This window comes from Gracilinanus agilis, chromosome 3 (genome assembly GCF_016433145.1).
Source record: "Gracilinanus agilis isolate LMUSP501 chromosome 3, AgileGrace, whole genome shotgun sequence".
Classification (NCBI taxonomy): Eukaryota; Metazoa; Chordata; class Mammalia; order Didelphimorphia; family Didelphidae; genus Gracilinanus; species Gracilinanus agilis.
In genome coordinates this window covers 39,914,190-39,925,952 of record NC_058132.1, presented here as the reverse complement: position 1 = coordinate 39,925,952, position 11,763 = coordinate 39,914,190, and positions in this window count along the sequence as shown.

Here is an 11,763-nt window from a genome sequence, read left to right as displayed (position 1 = left end):
GGAAAGGGCTTTGGTAGGGCTGCTGTGCACTCATCACCACTGAGCTGCTTCTGCTTGGGGATTTCATTTTGGAATGTAACAGTGCCAAATTGGAAGTGGGGGAAAAAAAGTCATTTTAAGGGAACTGATGCCAATTCTGACTGCTTTGAACCAGTCCATAAAGGCCTTCTGCTCAGAAGAAGGCAGTCAGAGATTTGAGCCCTTCCAGTTAGTGACTCGAGAGGAAAGTGTTCCCTCAATTAGTACACCTTGTCTGTCTCTTTCCTCAAGAAAACTGATAATACAATTGATGCAGATCTGGGGGCTCTTAGTTCACAAAAACAAACAAACAATTGATTTCTCTTCAAGGCCCTTTAAATCAGATTGGAAACTTATTTGAATAAAAGTACTAACAAATTCCTGGGGCATTTGGCTGAATTTCCTGGTTTTGATGAAAAATTAAACCTGGACAGGAAGCTGCTTTGAATAGCCCTTTTCCTATCCAAAGTAAAAGACAGTCCATTATCTTGAATGACAATCTGTCCTGCAGAATTGGGCATGGGTTTTGACAAAAGTATGATTTAAATGGAGTAAGTCTGTACAAGGATATAGTAGTCAATAGCTATTGTTGGGAAAATCCTCTTTATTTTTGCTGTGCAGCTGCAGACAGTGGCCTCCAGCAGGGGGAGCTGGAGATAAGGAACAAGCTCGCTCACCAAGTGGGACCTGTGATCTACACTAGGTACTATTGGCTAAAAAGATCCTCTCTCTTCATGCCGAGAGAATGGGAAACCAAGAAATGTTATCAGGAAGAGATTCCAACCAGGCCAGTTTTAAAATAAAAAATTCCTACCGGAAATGACCCTGCAAGTTGGCAAACGGACTACAGCCTTTGTTCCCGGGGAGGAGAATGAGATACCCGGGCTCTATTTAGGTTTTCAATTTGCCATGTCAAATTAGAAATGGGGCAGGATATAATAAAAAATTCTAATCACACTGCGGTGAGGAGACAGAAGGGGCACTTTGAGATTGACTTGAAAGAAGCATTTTCCAAGTGACTTGGGGAACAGCTCTGCTGAAGGTCTCTCCTGTTTACAATCAAGGGTGCTTGCATGGGTAACACTCCCAGTGCCTGCAGGCAATTTCCCAGGCTCAGCAGATGTGGTGGCCCAATGTCCAGAAATCAGCTTAGACCAGCTCTAGAATAGGGCCCCCTGGGAGTGTTCTACTTCAGCTCTTACTTGTGGGGTTGAGGTGATGGTGTAAGAGCTTGATATTTAGGCTTGAGGAAAATATCTGGACAGATCCCATTGCTGTGTAAATACATGTTCCCTGAAGAACTGTTTCTGTAGCCCTCCTCTTACCCTTTAACAGAAGGATTTTCCCAACTTAATGCAGTTCCTGTTTTAGAGTGACACACTTGATTATATTTGGCTTTGCCATGCTTAGTAAATTTAATTGAGGTGTGAGAATGAAGCCTGTTCCAGTGGCCATCTACCTAAAGAATGCACTGTCTGCAGAGATTTCTAGTGGGCTTGTAAAAATATTTTCTGGGTTGAAAATTGGCAAGTAAGAATTTTTTAAATTAAAGCTCATCCCAGATTTTTAAACTTGTATAAGACTTAAGTTCATTGGTTTTTTAAAAGATGCTTTTTTGAGCTCTTGTAATGAGGCATTTGATCATATTTTATATTAAAGTGGCTAATGTGGCTATGGTACTTGTGCAAGGACTATTTTTTAAGACCTGACTGCATATTTTTTACCTTTTGTTTGTTTTTACATTAAGGTCATCTCCCAGTATTATCTAATCTACTTCTACCTTACAATTTGTACTTTACTCTTTACTGACATTTGGAGTTGGAGGTCCTGGAGTTCAGATCCTGGTTCTGCTATTTACTGCCTAGGTGGTTTTAGGCAAGACATTTAGTCTGACCACAGAAGTCGTCTCTCCATTTTATTTTATTTTCTGTCTCTGTTTTGAAGAGGAAGAAAGGGAACCAGAGAAGTTGTAACTTACTAAAGGTCACACAGCCAGCAAACAGCACATCTGGGTACAAAATGATGCCTGTGTGACTACTAAGAGAATTGGATTTGTAACCCCAGAGATGTCTTCCGTCCCCGAATCTAGGATCCTGAGATTTCTGCTGAGGAGGGGAGGGTTTCATGGCCATGTTTGATCATGAGCCAAAATTGGGCATTGCAGTTTAGGAATTGAGCTCCCTCTTCATACTTAAGGTCGGTTCGATGCCATTTGCTTTTATACCAGTCATTTTTCTCACAAGTCCCCCTCTCCTATTGAGCCCTCCCATGTAATAACATTTAAACAGACACTGACTGTATCAGTATAAACTTAATGTCACAACCATATTCCCCTGCCTTTCTACTTGGAGGGAGGGGGCTTGCATCATCAGTTCTTCAGGACATAGATTTTTGAAATTGGTTTGTCTTTTAGTGTTTTAACATTTTATCATCTCTGTGTCCTCTTGTTTCTGCTTCTCTTTGTTCATCACAAGACTTCCCATTTTTTTAATTTATTGGACATTTCTTATGGCTCTATCATACTCTAAAAACATCTGTATGACAACTTGTTGAGTTGCTCCCCAGTTGATAGGCACCCACTCTCAAATTCTTTGTTACAGCAGAAACTACAGCTGAATATATTGGTGCCTGTGGCATTCTTTCCCCTTGGGCTTTGACTCCTGGGCATGTGCCCAGTAGTAGAATGATTGGGTCAGAGGTAGAGATAGTTTAGTGACTTTCTTTAACTGACATTAGTCTCTACATAGCAATAAAAATCCAATTCCCTGGAGCTCTCCAAATATTTGCTATTCAAGTGAGTATGTAATAGCTTATGCCTTCGCTGAAAATGACATTTGTTCTCCTTGATTTAGTCCCTGCCACGTCTAGGGAGCTGTGCTGGACACTTCATTTTTCATGGGTGTCAGACTCGTGAACACGGTAATTGTGGACAGCACATTTTGGTTCACTTTCTCCTCAGGATCTCTGATTGCTATAACCACTTGAGTATTGTGTCTCCCAGCAGAGGCCGAAGGGTCACTGACTGCCTCCGATCAATTAGCAAAATGTTCTCGTGGACTCGTGGAGGGCCACTTCCTATGAAAATCTGAATTGTGCTTTTTGGCTGTGCTAAAGCTGAATTTTGGACCAATTTGCCTTTGGAGATGCTGCCTTCCTTACCTGGTTGGCTGCTTGGTTTGAAATATCCAGGAGCCTTACAGGCTGACTTGGGAATCCATGATTTAAGTTCAGCGTTTTCAAAGTTGGCTGTAGAATACTTGTTCTTTACCAACTCCGGCCATCACAAGCATTGTTCTTCACTTTGAGTGATAGTAGTAGTAAAATCCTGAAATGCTGACCTCCATCCAGCAATTCTTAAACTCTTGATATTTATTCACTCTTAGCCTGGGAGGTTATTTTCCCAAGTGTCTCTTTTCCGGTATCAAATATAGGGTTATTTTTTTCCCCTTTGCTTAGCATGATGGTAGTTCTAAAGAAAAGCTTCTACATATCAGAACAAATACTCCCATGTCATAGGATTTACCAAGGTCCCTTTCAAAACTAGAAGTTGCTTTTAATGCCTATTATTGGAATTATTACCCATGGAAGCTGGAGGGTCAGGGAGCTCTTACTCAGATTTGTATGCCCCAGAGGGCTTGATACAAACTTATGCTTATTTGCGGTGTCATTGAACAAACTGGGGCGGGGGGGGGGGTGATGAGCAAATACAAATTATACACGTGTGAAATTTGGAAAGGGTCAGTTTTAAAATCACATCTCTAATGTTGCTTTGTGAGTTTTAGTGGCCAATGGGCTCATTTTGAATCAAATCATGGTGCTTTCAGACAAAAGCTGTACCAGTCCCACTGTCTATCCCCTTGCTTCAGTCAGGCAGGTCACACAACTGGGGGACACAGGCTGGATATGGAACAGTTAAGGACTTCAGCTCGAAGAAAAAGGAATGTATTTGAAAGACTTATCAGTTGAAAGAAGGCTGAGACTTATTCTGTTTGGCCCCAGAGGGAAGAACTAAGGAATAATGCCTGGAAGGTGTATAATCGTAGATTTTAAGGTGGATGGAAGAGAACTAGCCGCTAATATAGGTTCCCTTCTGTCAAGTTGGGGAGAGGCATGGAGAGCCAAGATACGACTCGCCCAGGTTTCCATAGCTGATTAGTGACAGCAACAGGTTGAGAAACCAAGGGAGTCTCCTGATACCCAGTTTAAGGCTCATTCTGTTGCCCCATGCAGTCGTCATTGTTTCCCATTGTCTCCTAATAGGGAACTGGCTTGCACTGGGGGGCTGCCATCTATGTTCCATATCCAGCCTGTGTCCTCCAGTTGTGTGACCTGCCTGACTGAAGCAAGGGGATAGACAGTGGGACTGGTACACCCCCCATGTAGGATCTTGGCTGTAGAAAGGACTGAATGTGCCTTGTAAAAATCGTTGTGCTTAAGCAATATTCTCTTGTTGAAGACTGAATGGAAGAAGTGGCTTTGGTTTTTAAGTCTTAGATTTGTGGGTGATGATTATTTCATTGTCTTTAATGAAGTTCAGCCCAGGAAGACTGACTGAAGGAGAGGAAGTTCTGTGTGGACGTTAGGGTTAGCCCAGTAATATGGGGTTTGGATCTCAGAGATGTATTACAAACTAAAAGTTATTAGTGAACCAATGAGAATGTCTAAAAAGAGTAAGTAAGTATTCCACCTTGCTGCTCTAGTACCTAGTAGTGACTCTTCCCTCCCTTCACAAAAAGAACCCTCCTTTTTAATGATGAACTAAACTTAATCCAAACTCCTTGACACATGTTGGCCAGATCTGACAACACATGCCTTATTCCATGCCCCTTGGCTCCCACTTCTCTGCTGAGAGGCTGGAGGTATATTTCACCATCAGTCCTCACTTCTTTCTTTTAAGTCCCTGGTGAGGTCCCACTTCCACAAAAAAATCTTTCCTGATCTCCCTTAACATTAGTGCCTTTCCCGCTGAGATGATCTCCATTTTAGCCTGTCTGGAGCTTGTGTTATGCCCCTATATCGTTTTTTTGTCTTGCTCCCCCTATCAAACTGGGACCTTTTCACAAGCAGGGACTGTTTCTGTATTTCTTTGTATTCCTAAAGCTTATTTAACACAATGCCTGACACAATATAAATGCTTGTCAGGGACAGCTAGGTGACTCAGTGGATAGAGAGTCAGGTCTGGAGTCAAGAGGTCCTGGATTCAAATGTGGCCTCATTCAAATCTGGCCTCAGACACTTCCCAGCTGTGTGACCCTGGGCAAGTCACTTGACCCCTATTGCCCACCCTTACCACTCTTCCACCTAGGAGCCAATACACAGAAGTTAAGGGTTTAAAAAAAAATAAAAAAAAAAATGTGGCCTCAGACACTTCCTTAGCTGTGTGACCCTGGACAAGTCACTTAACCCCAATTGCCTAGTCCTTACTAGATCTTAGAACTGATACTAAGACAGAAGATGAGGGATTAAAAAAAAAATGCTTGTCAACCTGACTGGATTCATGATTACTCATTGTATTAATCAGTTCCAATGTACTTTGATAGATACTGTTTTTCTTTACATTATTGGGATCTCTGGATTATCGATTCTCTTGATCCATATTACTTTACTCTGTCCCATGTAAGTCTTCCCAAATTTCTTAGAATTCTTCATATTTGTCATTTCTTATGGAAAAATGTCAGAATTTTTTTTCAGTCATTCCCTGATTGATGAACATTCCCTTCCAAATAGCATTTTTCAGACACATGCTACATGTAAAATACTATGCTAGACATTGAAGATACAGAAACAAAATGAAAAACATCCCTTACTGTTTAAAAAAAAAATTCTATCAGTGAACTCATGGTAAAAAAGGCAGAAGTGTTTTGAGGAGAGAGAGAGAACTGCCTGACCTCAGTTAGGAAGACTAGCACTCAAGTCAACCCCCGATATCCTGGCTATTTGACCCTTGGCAAATCTCTCTTCAGTCAGCAGTCAATTTATGTGTCACCCCCTATGTGTCAGGCACTATGCTAAGTGCAGAAGATACAAAGAAATGCAAAAGCAGGCTGGGGAAATGAAAACTCCTGTCCATGCCCTCAAGGAGCTTATAATCTGATTGGGAAGGCAATGTGCAAACAAATTATACACATAGACCCCTCGTCTACTAATTTTACAACTTAAAAAAAAAAAAAAAAAAGAAATTGGAGGTTAGCCATTCCCGAAGTCACAGGAGCACTTCTTTGTGGCTCCTTCCTTTGTAAACCATCTCTTTAATGAGAGTTCTAGAACTGGCCAGGAATTAAAGGTCATCTCCTGGCCTGTATAACTAGGTTCTTTTTTGGGGGGGTGGGGGCAGTATTGAGACATTTGTCTCTTTTCCCATGCTGTAGCACATCTATATTCATACAAGACTCATTTTAAAGATGTAGAAACCACAACTCGGAAATGAAATACATTGCTCATGGCCATGTAGCTAGTAGAACCAGAGCCCTTAGCTCCAGGTCCTATGCTACTGTTTTCCTAGTTAGTACATACTAGATATTTAATTAGTGTTTGTTGACTTGAACCAATATGTTCATTTGGCATGATTCATGGTAGGTTATATGGAAACCAGGATGCTGAGGGCAATCGGTTGATTCTGTTACAACAGCTTTATCTAGCCCCTTCTCCACTCATACAGCTATTCCTCCTTTTCAGATTCTCAGCACCTCTTTCTTGGACTATTGCTGTTTTTAAATATATATTATTTTTTTCCAATTATATGTAAAAGCAATTTTAACATTTGTTTTCTTTTTCTTAAGTTTTTTTCAGTGACCTACAGAAACAATTTTTGACAATTGCTTTCTGACATTTTTTGATTCAGATTCTTTCCCTCCCCACTCAAGGTGGTAAATAGCTTCCATGCAACACATATTTCTATATTCCCATGTTGTGTCTGAAGACACATGATGTCACATATACAATAAAAGACTCATGAAAGAAATAAAGTGAGAGACGAGAGGTCCCAGGTTCAAATCCGGCCTCAGACACTTCCCAGCTGTGTGACCCTGGGCAAGTCACTTAACCCCCATTGCCCACCGTTACCACTCTTCCACCAAGAGCCAATACACATAAGTTAAGGGTTTAAAAAAAAAAAAAAGAAAGTGAAAGTTGGCATTTTTTGGTCTGCAATCAGATTCCAACAGTTTCTTTGGCTGTGAAGAGCATTTAAAATTTTTTTATTACGAGTCCCTCGACATTATCTTGGAACCTTGTTTTGCTGATAATAGTTTAGTCCTTCAGAGTTGATCATCTTACAATATTTATTACTGTACACAGTTATCTTGGTTCTGCTCACTTCACTTTGCATCAGTTCATATAAGTCCAGATTTTTCTGAACCATTCTATTCATCATTTCTTATGACACAGTAGTTTTCTATTTCCCTTATAGCAGTTTATTTTGCCATTCTCCAACTGATGGACTCCCTCTCAGTTTCTTATTCCTTGCTACTACAAGAAGAGTTGTTAAAAATATTTTTGTTCAAGTAGATCTTTTCCCTTTATCTCTGACCTCTTTGAGATACAGACCAGGTAGTAGTATTGCTAGATCAAAGGGTACTACATAGTTTTCTGGCCCTTTGGGCATGGTTCCATATTTCTCTCCACAATGGTTGTGGCAGTTCATAATTCTACCAATAATGCATTTCTGGGGGCAGCTGAGTGGCTCAGTGGATTGAGAGTCAGGCCTAAAGACAGGAAGTCCTAGGTTCGAATTTGGCCTCAGACACTTCCTAGCTGTTGTGACTTTGGACAAATCGCTTGACTGCCCCCTCCCCCCCCCCATTGCCTAGCCCTCACCACTCTTCTGCCTTGTAACCAATACATAGTATTGATTCTAAGACAGAAGGCGAGGGCTTAAAAAAAAACAACAAAAAAACCCCAGTGCATTCCTTAGTGTCCTATTTTTTCCACATTCCCTCCAAAATTTATCATTTCCCCTTTTGGTTTCCCTAGCTACTCTGATAGGTGTGAGGTGGTAACTCAAGAGTTGTTTGAATTTGCATTTCTCTAATCACTAGTGATTTGGATCATTTCTTTATATGATTATAGTTTTGATTTCTTCATCTGGGAACTGCTTCTAACATGTTTTCTGACATTTTTGAGTTCCAAATTCTCCCCCTCCAAATCACCCTCCCCTCCTCATGGAGAAGGCAGGCAGTTTGATATGGATTATGCATATGCATGTGTGGTCCTGCACAAAATTTCCATACTATAGCTATGTTATAGAAAATATATATAGAAAGAAAACAGACAAAAAAAAAAACCCAAAACAACCAAGAAAAATAGTTTTTTTTTTTTAAACCCTTGTACTTCGGTGTATTGTCTCATAGGTGGAAGAGTGGTAAGGGTGGGCAATGGGGGTCAAGTGACTTGCCCAGGGTCACACAGCTGGGAAGTGGCTGAGGCCAGGTTTGAACCTAGGACCTCCTGTCTCTAGGCCTGACTCTCACTCCACTGAGCTATTCAGCTGCCCCTAAAAATAGCTTTTAAAAGTTTTCTTCAACCTGTATTCAGACTCCATCATTTCTTTTCCTGGAGGTGGCTACCATTTTTCATTATAAATCCTTTGGAATTGTCTTGGATCCTTGCATTGCTGAGAATAGCTAAGTCATTCACAATTGATCATCCTTGGAATATCGCTGTTACTGTGTACGGTTCTGATGAATCAGTTCATGTAAGTCTTCCCAGGTTTTTCTGAAATCCTGCTTTGTCATTTCTTATGACACAGTGGTATTCCATTACAATCATATGCTACAATTTGTTCAGCCATTCCCTAATTGATGGACATCTCCATAATTTCCAATTCTTTGCCACTACAAAAAGAGTAGCTATAAATATTTTTGTGCATATCATTTTCCTTTTTTTTTTTTTTTTTTTTTTTTTGTCTCTTTGGGATTCAGACCCAGTAGTGATATTATAGCTGAATCATAGTTTTTATAGCTCTTTTTCTTGGACTATTGTAATAGCCTTTTCTTTTTTAAAAACTCTTACTTTCTGTCTTAGAATCAGTACTTAAGTATCAGTTCCTAGGCCGAAGATCAGTAAGGACTAGGCAATCAGTGTTAAGTAACTTGTCCTGGGTCACATAGCTAGGAAGTGTCTAGAAGCTAGAGTTGAATCCAGGACCTCCTGACTCCAGTACTCTGTCCACTGAGCCACCTAGCAGCTCTTTGTATTAATAGCCTCTTATTCCGTCTGTTGCTTTCTGTTCTGTGATTCATCTTCCACATAACTGTCAAGTTGATGTTTATAAAGCATAGGTCTTTACCAAGTCATCTTCCTCTTTCTCAGAAATCTTCAATGGCTCCTTTCAGCCTGGCATTTTAAGGGCCTTTGCAATATTCCTCTTCCATTACATTCTGCTCCTATCAAAATTACCTGCTAGCCGCTCCCCCCTACACAGCCTTGCATTCCATCTCTGCTTTTGTCCAGGCACTCCTCCCATTTCTTCAGTGTACTTGCTGCGAATCTCTAGTTTTCTTCAAAGCCCAGTTAGGGTTTCACCTTGTACACCAGGTCTTGTCTTTTTCATGGAGGTAGGTTGGTATAGCAGACAAAACCCTGGCTCTGGAATCTGAGGCTATGGGTTCAAGATCTTCTCTTTGACCCTTCTGTGACTTGGATGCTTCACTTAACCTGAGCCTTAGTTTCTTCCTCTGCTAAATGGGAGTTTGGACTTGATGGCCCATGAGATCCCAGATCTCTGATCATGCGCTCCCCTTCTAACAATTGTCCTTTTCCTCTCCTTGAAATGACTTGCCATTTACTTACCTGGACGCACATTAAAACCTGATTAGCAAAATGCAGCTTTCTTTTCCTTCCTTCTTTCCTTCCTTCCTTCCTTCCTTCCTTCCTTCCTTCCTTCCTTCCTTCCTTCCTTCCTTCCTTCCTTTCTTCATTTATTTATTTAACTATTTGCAACATGTCTAATGCAGGATTTTGTTTTGCTTAACCATGCATGTTTGTAATTTTTTCTTTTATAAAGTAGGAGAAGTGAGGGACAGAGTTCAAAGCTGAATATAATAAAACTGAAAATGAAAAAATAATCCATTTATAAAATTAAACTAAAATATTTTTCAAAAGAGATCAGTAGGATAGCTTCATGGATGATGGATGTGATAGATGAGAGAATAGAAGCAGGGAGACTAATTACAAGGCTATTGTTATAGTCCAGGAAAGGGGCAATGAGAGTCTGAATTAGAGTGGTGTGTAAATAAAGAGAGGTGACAGTTCTTTCACAACAAAATTACCTTGTGTTTATTTAATTTTTGTGTAGGTATTTGTGTGTGCATTTATATTGTAAGATTGAGTCAAATTAGCAATGATGGGTAATAGAGTCAGAGCCAAGGATGAAGCTGGCTATCCTAGCAAGGGGGAGGGGTATGAGTCAATAGAATTCTTTCTTCTCCCCTTCCTAAGGCAGTTACAGCAGAAGGAATAACAGTTTTAACAGATTCCCCTTTTAGATCAGGAATGGGGACTATTTAAACTTGGTTATCCCAGGGCTAAATTAGTTGACATATAGGAAATAATCCCACTGAGATTAGCAACTTCCTCAGTCAAAAGATTATTTCTTAAAGCCTAAAGTAGATAAAGGACCAGGATGTCTTCAAAACTGCAGTCTTGCTCTCTAGACCACAGCTGGGTTCAGTGCTTGCCTGGATGGAGATTTTGTCTAGGTAATGTATGGAATTGGTTGGTAGGGTCTAAAATAGAACTTCACACTGGCTCATAAACTTAACAAGGAAAGGGATTTATTAATTCCAGGAAAATGGGAAAGAGAAGTTTTAGGTTTGGGGGTAAGGAAAACTACCCAATAGGTTTCAGAGAAGAAGGACACAAAGATGAAAGGAAATGAGGTTATGGTCAGAAGAGGGATTTCAGTTATTAACAGAAACAGTGAAACATTTGCTGAGATGATGAGAGCAAAGATATGGTCCATGAACAATGTAGGAGGGAGATAGAGATGGCTTTGGAATAGTGGGGAAATCAAGATGGCTTTTCTAGAACTGCCAGGCACAATGAACTATTAGAGTAGAGCCATTTGACTGAATTAATAATGGTTTCATATCACCTGGTAAAAATCAAACAGCTGTAAATGCCTGCTGTGCTGGGAACAGGAGCAAGGGTAATGCGTGCTTAAAACCCAGGATTTATGAACATTTTAAAGAAGCATGTCAAAGCCCCACTCACTGTATGAGTGATGCTCAGGTAACATTTTCAGAAGCATTATGGAACCTCCATCAATCATGGTGAGACTATGCCTTAATGGCCCCCATTCTCTTCTTGCTGCCATAATGCTCAGTAAAGGGTAGGAATGGAGATGATATTAGGAAGTTTGATTAACAGTCGGGAATACATCTGATTGCCTAGTAGATACTGGTCAGATATAGCACTACATAGGTATGTCTGTGACTTCAAACCACACATTTAGGGGACAAGGACTGAATCTATGGTTTTTATCAGTTTGGGAATATCCAATTTGGAAATTCCTTCTAGCGTGGTGAGAAAGCTGGGTTTTCAGTTAGGAAAACTTGAGTTCAAATCTGAGTTCATATTTACTAGCTATGTGATCCTAAGTCACTTTGCTTCTGTGCCTCAATTCTTTTAATTGTAATAATAGTAGTACTTTTCCACCAATTTTGTTGTGAGAATCTTAACACCTAGCTGCCATAATAAACATTTGAAAACCTAATCTTCTATCTTAGAATCAATACTAAGAATCAC